The sequence below is a fragment of the Papilio machaon genome, chromosome 15, assembly GCF_912999745.1.
Source record: "Papilio machaon chromosome 15, ilPapMach1.1, whole genome shotgun sequence".
NCBI classification, from domain to species: Eukaryota; Metazoa; Arthropoda; class Insecta; order Lepidoptera; family Papilionidae; genus Papilio; species Papilio machaon.
Genome location: NC_060000.1, coordinates 7,820,790 through 7,833,383, shown reverse-complemented (window position 1 = coordinate 7,833,383; position 12,594 = coordinate 7,820,790). Strand labels below are relative to the sequence as shown.

At 33.2% G+C, this 12,594-nt stretch overlaps 2 non-coding genes across 2 annotated transcripts; one reads left to right on the top strand and one right to left on the bottom strand.

Annotated features, from left to right (window-relative positions):
- Positions 1 to 682: 682 nt before the first annotated feature.
- Positions 683 to 766, top strand: Trnal-uaa. The gene has a single exon. It is a non-coding gene; the product is annotated as a tRNA-Leu (tRNA).
- An 11,259-nt stretch (positions 767 to 12,025) lies between these two features.
- Positions 12,026 to 12,109, bottom strand: Trnal-uaa. The gene has a single exon. It is a non-coding gene; the product is annotated as a tRNA-Leu (tRNA).
- Between the last annotated feature and the right edge of the window lie 485 nt (positions 12,110 to 12,594).

The following is a 12,594-nucleotide window of genomic DNA, read 5'->3' as shown; positions in this document are numbered from 1 at the left end:
TCCACTGAAACATTGAAATTTCTATTGATATTCGATTTTTACGCATTTTCAGTAACGTAAAAAAAAGAAAGAAAACATATCGTCAAAAAGGAAAAAAAACATAAATAGCAATTATTGACATAGTTTTTATTAATTTAATTTTATGCTATTATTTATTATTAAAATTTTAACGCACATATCTTCTTAAGTGAGCACAATTCCTCGTGATGTTAAGGAGTTTGATGTTAAACAAAAATGTCAAGTTTTCAGTAAACATTCGCCTCAACTTGTGTTAGGAGTCATTGAGTCTTAATAATGTCGGAGATTCGCCTTGAAATTACTCAAAAGCTCTTCGTCTCCGGAAACAGATGGAATTTGGATAATTTGGATATACCAAGGGAGGGGGAAGGCACGAAGGGTGTGGAGGGGCAGGAGTGCTGTCTACGCTCCGTAGTGACATGTATTAAATTCCATTATAGTCGGGCATTTCGCCTTCAATTCAAAAGTCTTGTATTATCATGAAAGTGTCACAATGTAAATCGTTTATTTTGTTGTCTTACCTTTTAGTTTTATTGTTTATTCTTTTGTTTAAAGTATATTAAGTGTTGTTAATGTTTTTCAGCACAATAAGAGGGTTCTTGTGTACATTTATATTAATTGATAACTAAATAATACGATAGAAATATATGGAAATGTTTAGCAAGTCAGGTTGGCCGAGTGGTCTAAGGCGCCAGATTTAAGCTCTGGTTCCCAGTTGGGAGCGTGGGTTCGAACCCCACACCTGACAGAAATTTTTTCAACAGAAAATCTTTTTTTTTTTATCTAAACTATTTAACCTAAGCAACAATTATAGTATTAATTACCTGAAGGTCTTAAGTGAAGTAAGTTTGTAGGAATAAAGTTATGACTTTACTTTAAAAAATTTCAATTTTTTGTGCAATATTGCATCATTTGAAACATTTTATTCAATTTAGTATACAACTTGCACTGAATTGATATACGAATATTGAATGTTTGGAACAGAAATTCGTAAAGGCCGAGCTGTGTCGTCAATCAGTTTATAACCGGTGCGAACCAAACCGACCGAGAGTTAAACGCATTTCGACTGTTCCAATTACAGATTTGTTACGTAGATAGTTAATTAATTCTTGATGGGTTTACCGTAGAATTTGTTGAAAAGATTACACTCTTGAGTTAAAATACACACGTTAATTAATAAATAATCGAAATAAACAGAATTAAGTAGCTGGCAATCAAGTTTGAAACAGCCCAAAGAATGTTAGAGCTTTTAGAAATAACTGTGTACACTAAATCTTAGTTTGTTAGTATAGGAATAGAGAATAAAGTGTAAGAATACATACGAACCTTTTCATAATTAAGCTGTTGTTTGCTGAATTTTCTTGTGTGCGCATTTAATCATTTTAACAATGTCGTACTTAACATTTAGCTGACATATTTTAACGTCAATGTACTAGTCTGCTTATTATAACAATTCCAATTATATGAATAAGTTAGTTTCGTTATGTATAAAATTATGTTAAAAGATAATTTGTACAATAACACAGTTGAACAATAATTAAATAAGAATAAAATAAGCATTATTTATGTTAAATTTAATTTAAGAATATCTTCGGAATTGAACAAACTCTCGTTTTTTGAAGCACATACAGAAGCCAATTACTTTACTTCTGCTTACATCTGAATTCACCCAAGAGACAAATACTTCTTTCATCTTTGCGTTCTAATCTATGTGTTGTCGACAAATATAAAAAATATTATGTCAAATTACTTTCTTTTAGTGCAATAGATTGCTTTTATTTTTCTTGTTCTATTCGCATTTTACAAGAGTCGTTATGAAGTTGAATCGCTGTAATCGGCTTTGCGCGGCTTATGTCCGTTCATCTCGCGGAGGCGCGGCGGTCGATATTAACTTGCCAGTTATGAAGCTGCAAGCCAGGTATTAAGCTTGTTATAGAAATCGCTTTACTAACTTTTATGTTAAATTTATTCGCTTTGTCTTTAACTAGCACAAGTTTAACTTGATAGCTTGTACTTAGCGTTGTATTAAATTAAGCCACCTATTTCCTAAGCCTTTGCTGATCTGGTTGACTATGTTCTTGTGAGTCTCCATCTCTTTTTTTCTGTATAAAAAAGAGAGAAACGATAACGTTCTCCAACGTATGTTACCACAATCAAAATTAAGGGTTAGAGAGAAATTGATTAGTTGACTTCGACTTGTCATACAACATAATTTAACTATATAAATTTGTTAATATACTTTTGTAGTGACGTAACATCAATATTAGATCGAGCTTTAAGTAAACAAGAGAGCGACATTGGTGGCAGACAATCAGTGCTCGCCAAGACCGGAGATATCTCACTGTTTGTCGAGCGCCAAGCGCCGAGCCTGGAGCGTGATCGAAGTGATAGACCACGCAGCCTGTCTGTGGCTTTATTAACTGCTCTGGACGCAACGTTTGTAGTATAAGAAAAGTATGGAGAGGCCACTTTATAAAAATGCTTTTTCTTCAATAAAGTATTCAGCTCCGGCTCAATTGTTTAGCTACATTACAGTGTAATACTGTAATACTTTTTTTGTTTGTAAGATAGGTAATGTGAAGCGGATGTACACTTTGTGAACATGTTGTGCATTACAACCAAATTGCAACGACCTTTTCAATGGGAGTCACAAGCGATCACTTCAGAAGATATTAAGTGGCTGTAACTCATTGCAACAGATCGTAACAATACTAAGGCAGGATTTTCTAAGGCAAAATTTGTTGAAAAACATTCACAGCAGATCGAAGCAAAATAAATGAGGATAAAGGTTAAACCGTGAAATGTCGAGAGTTGAATGGATTAGATTTTTCGATCAAGTTAAGTACACTCAACCATTCGTTTTCTGTTTTTCAACCTTATTTACTAAAATGACAGTATTAATAACGATAATCATATACCTTTTGAGTTAGTCACAATACAAATGTGTAGAAATTATTTTTCTGAATCTTGTTCAAAAGTCATTTTTATTTTATCATTATTTTCTGTATGTTATTTTGTATTCTTATGCCTCTGTTGGACTTCGGTTATAGACGTAAAGTTTACTTAAATATTTTAAAAAATATAGGGCATTAAACGCTTGTAGTTATGCTCATTTCAAGTCTTTTCGTCGCTTTGCATGCAGCCTAGTGACCGTAAGCATGCGACATCAGCAACATCAAGCGACACGGCTCGTCGACTTCGAATGGGCAGCGACGTTCGTTGCGCATCCGCTTTTCTAAAACGTTCTACATTTTCAAAACATCTCCTTTTTCTAACTGCACTAAAGAATGTTCTCGAAAGAATTTCTAGAATATTGTATTGTGATAGCATACAAAAGTAATTTATTGATTTATTTGCGTGTTTGATTTGCGAGATATATTATATAATAGGAACTTGTTTATTTACTTTTAATTATCCTAAACTAAGATACTTTTCTTTGTCAAAGACAATAATCAGGTCTATTATTGTTTATACTTAAGTCTGTTAGTCTAAATTTCGACGAAATAATCGAATTGAGAGCACTAACAAAGTATTATACTTAGATCCCCTTAGCTGGCGACTCTTATACTTATATATAGCTGTGTGGAGGCCGGTAAATTCCGCAGTGGACAGGTTTAATTGGATTCCGCGCCCTGGGGGACACTTGTCCTCGGGAATTGCTCTCTGCTTAAAATATTGCCTCAATAGTCTACTCGTCTTAAGATCGCGAAGGTTAAGAAAGCTGTGTTTTAAACTAACGAACCGAGCCATATGTGATAACATTTTTTTTCGTATCTTGCTAGTTTTAATAAAATCGCCATATTTCTACAAATTAAATAAAACCTTGATAATTATAGAGTTGTACTTTTGACATAAATTGTATAAGATCAAGTATCAGTAAGTTTTTAAATTTATTTAGATTATTGTGCATCAAAGTACTGATACAGTATTCGCGGTCGCGTCGAGTAGCGACTGTACATGGACCCTCGATGGGTCCGGAACCAGTCGGTGCCGTCACAGAACGATCATATGCGACTACCTTTCTTTACATAGTGGATTTATATATAGATAAAACATCATTTATCACATAATACACAAATAAAATAAAATAATGTTTGTTGCAAGTTTGAAAGAATTACCACCTCATAATTTTAAAAGCGGTTTTTTATTGGCGTTCGTTAGCGGATTTATGTTTACTACGACAGCTACCGTGTAAAATAAATATTGCCGTTTTATTAAATAAAAGTACGATTAGATTACGACATTGTATATGGTACGGCACACTCATCACAAGTCTGTATGAACCCGAGTGTCTTTGATTGAAATTTTTATTCCGACACGATAATTAGTGTCGCGTACAAACATTAATGTCTGAATTCATGTCGGAAATTATGTCGTAGGCTCATCGTACCCTAAAACATAACGCAAATGTAACGAACAGTTAAAGTTAACGAGCTGTTATAATGAAGATTTAACCGCTCGTTAGGTGACGCCTTTAGTTTTTATTGTTATACCTAGTTTATACTGCCTCGTTTTGTTTACATTTTGTATGTTGCTAACAGGAAAGGCAGAGTTTGATGTGGGTGCTATGATCTTCTACGATGCCCTCAAGTGGCAAACAAACTTTTTCGACGAATATAGAATTCGATTTTAAATATACTTGTCTATTGGTATATCATGTAAAAAGAGCTATTGATTGTTTTCATGTGAGCTAATTGAAAGGGCAGCTAATTGCTTGCGGTCTGGTTCGATTCTGCGGCGAGGCATTGCCAGTGCAATGGACCATGTAATTGTTCTCTGCGGCCAGGATACTGTATGTTTGGTATCAGTAAAGCTTCATAAATTAAGGTGTACTCGTAACCGACTAACGTATTATATACATGGATAGATAGTTTGGAGAGGTGAACAAAAATCGTTAGCTTAGAGTGACTTATAATAATTAATTAGGCATAATCTTGAAAGAGTATTTATGTTTATAATATTACTCGTCGGTCGCTAATAAATTCTCAAATTTTTGACACACTTAAATCTTCAAAATTATTTAAATCACTGCTTTATGATCGAAACAAAGTTATTCAGTGAGATAAGTACAGACATGTTAGTTACGGTAGCCCGCAGTCAGACTGTAGAGTACTGCTTTACGAGTCAGACTTAGTCAGTTAGTACGCAGTTAGTGAGCGGTCAGTCGGAAGTCAGTTGTCGTCTCGGTGACATCAAAGCATTCTGTAAGCAGATTAAAGTGATTCCGCTTTATGATTTACACATAATTTGAACCTTGTACTGCGCGGTTTCTTGCTTATACAAATTTAATTTAATTACCTTTCCTTTGTTGTTTATCAACCTTTATTATTTTGAAATTCACTTTGTTTATGCCTTTAGAAGATTACTAACACGTTTAGATTTGTTAATGTTTATTTAACTAGTCCCTTAGTCTAGATCTACGAGTATGTGTCGCAGTAACAGGAGTGTTATTTACATTTCCCTATCAATTCCGTTCTAGAGGAACGTTAACAGAGTAATGATAAAATCTAAATAATTTGAGAATTTCAAATTAAGCTTAATAAGTTTTTCAACTTCGCTGACTGGTAGTGTATCACTTTAATACTTGATAAATAAGATTTATAAATTTGTTCACGTCGACTTACTAAAGTTTTTGTCGCCTCGAAAACTTTGCGTCCCTTTTTTATAAATAAAACTAGAGATCCATTAATCAGTAGCATGTAGGGGTAGTGATAAATTCTTGTTGATTTTTATATTTAGTTTTGGATGGCGTAGTATTTATAATATTTTTTTTAACATAATCTTTCATATAAGACTTACGATATTACTTAATTAAACGAATTTACAACAGTACAGTTAAATTCTAAACCGTTGTAATATTTTTAAGTGTAACTTTTGTAAAATTATATTTTACTTTCGTCATTTCCCTTCGTAAAATTTTTCGATCTTGGCGAAATGTTGTATGGCGCTGCTGGGAAATGTGATTGCATCTGTTTCCTAAAGACTAGACATTTACTAAATTTTACGATATTACTTTCTAGAATCGTCGAAAGGAACTGTTTCAACGATAAAGTTAACTACATACATATTACTAAATACTTACCTATTACAATTTGGATTTTGTTGTTTTGTATCAGAATAAATTTATGCAAAAACTTTGTTCTAAACTTTATAAAAACCGTTTAATAGTATTGTAAGTTTGTTAAAGTTTGCAATCAAAAGTTTGATGAAATACACAATTACGGAAAGTTTAGTTGTAGAAGATAAGACTTAATTTTCTATCTTGGCTTTCTAGTTAGCAGTTAGCAGTGACAGTTTTACACCTACCAGCACAATGGATGTGTTTTCTACGTCGCGGCGCCCTCTATTTACCTATTTTTAGGAGGGGGGAAACTTAACAAGGTTATGTGAGACTGTGTAGTTATTAAGGAATACATTTTAGAGAAGTATCTTCCTTTTTATTTAATTGGTAGGCTGCTTTTATAAAGTACGGTGCAGATTTTTATGAAAATTTGTTAGGAAATTTTTAGGACGCCAGATTACGTTTGGGCACTAAAAAATAAAAAATACAGAACAATTGAGAATCTCCTTCTTTTGGAAGTCGGTTGAAAAGAATTTTCCCGTTTTTTATAACTTTCAGCTAGTACTACATATTATTTGGTTTATACATTTTTCTTTATTATTTTGAATATGGCATTGCAACTCATGTCATGCCAGTTGTTACTAAAATAGATTGTATTTGTATTATTCCTGTTTAATCTATACTTGTTAATAAAAACGAGTTAGGCTTTCAAATTCAAAGTGTTGGGTACGGTGCGGTACGGTTAGCAAAACATTTAATATTCCCGCCATAACTCAGGCGTCATTTATCACTGTGACGTAGAGTCGTGATAAATTATAGTTATTGGACGTCGGCAAGTTGTAGGCGTTGACATCGAGAACTACGACAAATATCCTCAATCAAAAGTCACCAAAGAGTAAACTTATACATTTTTAATGTAGCGGAGCTTAGCTGGATGACCTTGGGCCGCCGAGATATTTGAAAAGAACTATGACATGCATATATTTTAGATGGAATTATTAGTCATCTATCTATCTATATATATAAAAGAAAGTTGTGTTAGTTACACTATTTATAACTCAAGAACGGCTGAATCGATTTGACTGAAAATTGGTGGGCAGGTAGCTTAGAACCAGGAAACGGACATAGGATAATTTTTACCCCGTTTTCTATTTTTTATTCCGCGCGGACGGAGTCGCGGGTAAGAGCTAGTTTATAATAAAACTTGTAATCCAAAAAGACGTGTGTATAAAATGGAATAGAAATAATACAAAGACATGAAATATGCAAATGCACAAAGTGCGATATAAGCCTGTCAGAGACATCAGCTGACAATGCGAAATGTCGAAGGCGCAGCATCGTATCCAGTTCGTTACTCTCAATCATATTTTGTCTGTTCTGTGCCTCCTATACATTACAGATAAATTGAAGCTAACAGATTGTGAATAATTTGACGTTCATTTGTTATTGATATAAAAAGAAAACCAATCTAAATTGTTTGCTTACAGGAGAACATACAGGGAGCTTTTTTATTTATTTTCTGTTGTACTTTTACTTGATTTTCTGTTAAGTTAGAAAAAAAAATCTCGCTTCGCTCCATTCACAAAATTAAATACGTAAAGTATGAAGAGTTTTACAATAGTTTTTCGAAGGATTTGCAGTTTAAAATGCAAGTATTTACATTTATAAAGTAAGGCAATCTGAAAGTTGTGTCGGAAGGTGACTTACTTCGAACTTCTACTAGAAGTTATTTACAGCTATCTTCAGAAAGCAACATCGGGTTGCTTCGAAAACAAATGATATGGTCTTATTTATATTATTGATAAATAAATACAAAAAAATCACAATGAACAAAAAAAAAAACTAGAAGCAAAGACGATGTTTCATAAAAATTTTAGTATGAAACATTTTATTACCGCAGCGTTTATAGAACAAATTTTTAATTTTCATAAATGTGTATTTATGAAAATGTCACAGCTCGTTTATAAATAAAGGGCGCATCAGTTTGGTCACAAAGTTATTTTTTATCGCGAGCGCAGCGCGTCCGGAAGACATTTTGCCCGCCTAATGCGTCGGGCGCGTGTTCGATCCGGCACCTTCTGTTTAATATTATATTTTTTGTGTTCATACAAGATGTATAGACAAGATAAAGCGATACTAATATCAATTTATACGTGATGTTTTTATAGTTAGATGTTCCTAACAACAGCACGTTACGCCGCAAGAATGCTCTTAGGTTTACGAGTATCATTGGTTCCGATTTATTTTAGATTTAGTGTTAGAAACGACTTAACAGTTAGCTGTTTAGAACTTGGTTATACTCAGATAGTTGTATAAAAGAGACAGTCAGTTCACGAATACTTTAGAAAGAGCAAGATGATCACAATTAATAGAAGATTTACTTTAGTATAATTTGGAATATTTTTAAGACTACGGAGAAATAATAGACAATGTGTTACACTAATGATCTGTTCAGACAGAGGGCGGAAAGTAGACCTGATTTTTAATGGCAAATAAAATTCAGTTTTAGTTGATTGAAATTACGTTTGCTTTATTTTGCACATTTTTTTATATAAATAAGAACATAAAAAGACGCGATAAGTAAAATTAAACCTTGTTTCAATCGTATAAAGCTCAATTTTATTTATGATAAGATTTTAATCTGCTCTCCGCCCCGGTGTGTGTGTACAAACCCTAAGTTGTAACTTCGTTGTAACTTCAATTAATAAAGCATTTATATTGTACTTTAATGTGTAATCCTTGTGGTCAATGTCTACAGTATGTATACGTTTAATGGAGTACTGTGCAGCCTGCTATTTGTTTAGCTGAAAACCCACCCCTCCCAGAGCCTTCGCACGACCATCGCGGTCAGAATTAAGTTGCAATTAGTTAACATAAGCAAAGCGTTCAGCTTAATGTCTAACTTAAACACTTAATGCCTTTGGAAAGGCATTTTAAATAGTTTAATTTGTGGATAGCTTTTAAAGCTTTCAATAAAATTATTAACATCCTTTAATTTAATTTTCTTTACTAAACTTTTTAGACAATAGTTCATTAGGAAGTTCTAAAGTAAACTTAAGGTTATTTAAGAAGTCATGAAAAAAATAATAACTAAAATGGCGGCTATATTATTTTATGTAAATTGTGCGTTATTGTTCTCATGTAAGTGACTTTTTTGTTGTCTGTTGTTTTGTGAACAATATTTTTTAAACCTTAAAAAAATGCATCCAATTATTCAGTCATGATCATGGATTGAAATCACACAAAGATAGTAAGAAATTGTTTAAATGTAACTTCGAAATGTCTTATTTGTAGATTTAATTAAAATAAAGTAAGGTAACTTGGAACAGGTAAAGTCCGAGGCGTCGGGGTTACTTTGCTACGTTATCGAGCAACAAACAGCTCTTCGCAGTCAGCTTAGTATCGTTAAAGGTTGAACTTAGTTTAACTTAGTCACAACTTGACTTGCCAATTGTATTCCTGAATACTCAAGTCGAAATTTCTTTCGAAACTTTTAAACAAGCTATTTAACACTGGTAAAGTTTTTGATATTTTAGAAAAGAAGTATTTAAAAGAGTTCTCTACATATTTATTACAAAACTATGCAATAAAAATATTATAGTATTCCCTTCTTAGAACTCAGAAAAAGGTGTCCTTATAACTAGATATCTACTGTGTTTGTTAATTTTAGGGTAAAATATAATATTTAAGTAACTTATAGAGTTAAGTAATAGTTAGAGGTTAAAGTGAATAAAAGTTACCCAGGAGTTTGAGTGAGCAAAAATCAGTTGAAATTTATCTTCCACCCACATCGAATTGATTAATAGATCCCTTGTTTTGTAAATAAAAAGGGATCCAAGTTTCGAGACAGCGAACTTTGCTGCCCGACGTCTTTGTTATAAATCTTATTTGTTTAACCAGAAATTCTAATGATTTAAGACGTTGTTATATTGATTATTCTTGGTAACAATATCGTGATATTGGGTGTAGTTTGCGAACTTCTTAATTTTGTTCTAGACACTAAAGTTTTTGCTTTTAAATTGCACAAAACAGACTGAGTGATTCCATGATAAAATTACAACGAAAACTATAAGTGCCTTTTAACTTACACAAGAGCCTAAAAAGAAGTGTAGATAATAGCTTCTCAATAAGCTTTCACCAATATATTCAGATATATTTGTTGTGTGTGTGTGTATGTGCGTCTCATTCTCATCAAAATCTTGTCAAAGTGTTAACTAAATATTCAAACAAGAGAAAAATTTAATTTAAATTAAGATTTCAAGTGTCAACATAACATTAGAGTTAACTGTTTGTTAGATAACTACAAACTTAACTGTATGGATTTAATTTTATAATATTTATTTCAATACTAGTTGTTGCCCGCGACTCTGTTCGCGCGGAATTAAAAAAAACTTAATCCTATCCGTTTTTTCAGACAGTGTTCTACATCTGTACCAAATTTCATCGAGATCCATGCAGCCGTTCTGGAGATATCTTCTAATAAATATCCATTCATCCATCCATTTAAACATTTGCATTCATAACATTAGTAAGATATCCAAGATTGTAAAATAAAATAACTTTACTTAACTCAATGGAAATACCATTGATACAGATTATAAAATACTGGAACCAGAGAAAATAAAAATAAACTTCAACTCTTTATAACATTATAGTACTAGTATCTACGTAATAAAAATTCGAAATGACAAGTTCTAAGTAAACCTTCGTCATATTGCGATAAAGTTTGCGTGTAGACTTGGCTGTACATGACAAACATCTTGAACAAACTTGTACTTCAAAATATTATTCTGAAGCATATTACTTCGACGTACAAGCATCGCATTTGAGTATGCTTGCGTATTTCCTTATTAACCTCGTATGACATTGAGTGGCTCCTTGTTCTGGTTACGAAACCTTATACCATTTGACTATTACGCTTGCGTAATATTTCACAATATTAAACAACTCAACAATAAACTATACTTTTTTATATCACAAGGTGGCAAACGAGCATTCGGCCACCTGAATTTGCAGAAACAGCGAAGCGACCGCTGCCCATAGACATCCGAAATTTCACCTGCTAATACATCTGTGTTGCGTACCTTTAAACGACGGAGGAGGGGACGCACATAAAGAGGATATATCCCCATCCTACGCATACCCTCCTCCATCAAATCCACTTCCCCTTCCCATCCTTTCCTTATGAGAAAAGGATGATTAAACATCCAGCACGCAGACTCACTGCCTGCCTGCCTTTTGTGTGGTCGTGGTACTACAGCGGTAAAGCCGGCCTGTCGTACAGCAGATGTTGTTGTTGCTGGCGTCTACCACTGTTAAACTTAAACTACTGTCAACAAAAGATATAAAAAGATAGAAGACATAACATATACCTTTTAGAATAGGCATTAGGCTGAGTACTACTTGTACATAATAGCCCGAACATCACTATAAGGTATAGTGCTATTCAAACTTTATGGCAGCTTGGAATATGGTATGGTACACACCTCTGAGCGCTTTCCACCGTAGTATATCCACCTGTGCAACTACAAGCAGCTGTAAAGTTTGTATATTATATTAGTTTAGTCTTGTACTTTGGCTGAATATTACCATAAGGTAAATAGCAGCAATTCAGTGTACACTCGCTCGGCTGCACAATGGAGCGCATAATTGACGTCACAGACCTGAACGCACGGTCGTGCACACTGAATTACAAGAGATTGCAATCATATAAACTATAATTGTACATATTTCCGGCGTGTCTATACCTAATTTTGTAATTAGATTTAATATAATTTAGATATATTACGTAAATTTGATGATAGATAATATTTCAAGTTTGTTTTGTGAATTTTTTAAAGAAAAATAAAATATGGAAAAATTTTACACACATGTGCTATAATTATTTCATTTTATAAAAATAATTAAAAATTTATCGGACGGATAAAATATCCAATAAAAAGTTTCTGTCAGGTGTGGGGTTCGAACCCACGCTCCCAACTGGGAACCAGAGCTTAAATCTGGCGCCTTAGACCACTCGGCCAACCTGACTTGCGTAATCGTTATGAAAATTACATTCAGACTCTAAGTAGGAATAGTTAATATAAAACTTATTCTGAAGCCAAACTAACTAGGACCATATATATAACAGGTTCTAAGTATAACTCCATGAAAAATAAATTTGACGTTTCCTATTACTGGTAATTTTTTAATCTATGTAGTACATATCATTGCAATAGCGAAAAAAAAAACTTTTTTTACATACAAACATTGAACAGAAGTGACAAATTTCAGTCAGCGGCATGTCATACGAGAGCGCAACACGATGCAAACACGCCGAATGCAAACGAGTGCAATCAATCAATATGTACTGACGCCCTCCTCTCCGTGATCTCCAACCCCTCTCTGCGATAACAACCTCCCCGCAACCCACGCTGTTTTCATTAAGTAAAAAGGTTAAAAGTAAACTATCTGTACACATCGTAATAGTCATTAATCTATCTATATATATTAGGTCCTTACATATGAAATTGGCG